Raw genomic sequence first — 214 nt, forward strand, 5'->3', positions numbered from 1 at the left:
TCTTTTTCAGATTTTGAAGCTTTATTTTTTTATTTAAAAAAAATTTTTTTTATTGCCTACAGCACCTAGTATTCCTAGATGGTGTCTATTTTGAAACTTTAAAAGTGAAATTATTCTTAAAAATCATGCTCATGTTTCATAGTATGCTAATATTTTTAACAAGAGAAACCATATTATTTGTTTTCAGTTTTAAAATTATTTGATATTGCTGATG

This window comes from Pteropus alecto, unplaced genomic scaffold (genome assembly GCF_000325575.1).
Source record: "Pteropus alecto unplaced genomic scaffold, ASM32557v1 scaffold7, whole genome shotgun sequence".
Taxonomy (NCBI): domain Eukaryota; kingdom Metazoa; phylum Chordata; class Mammalia; order Chiroptera; family Pteropodidae; genus Pteropus; species Pteropus alecto.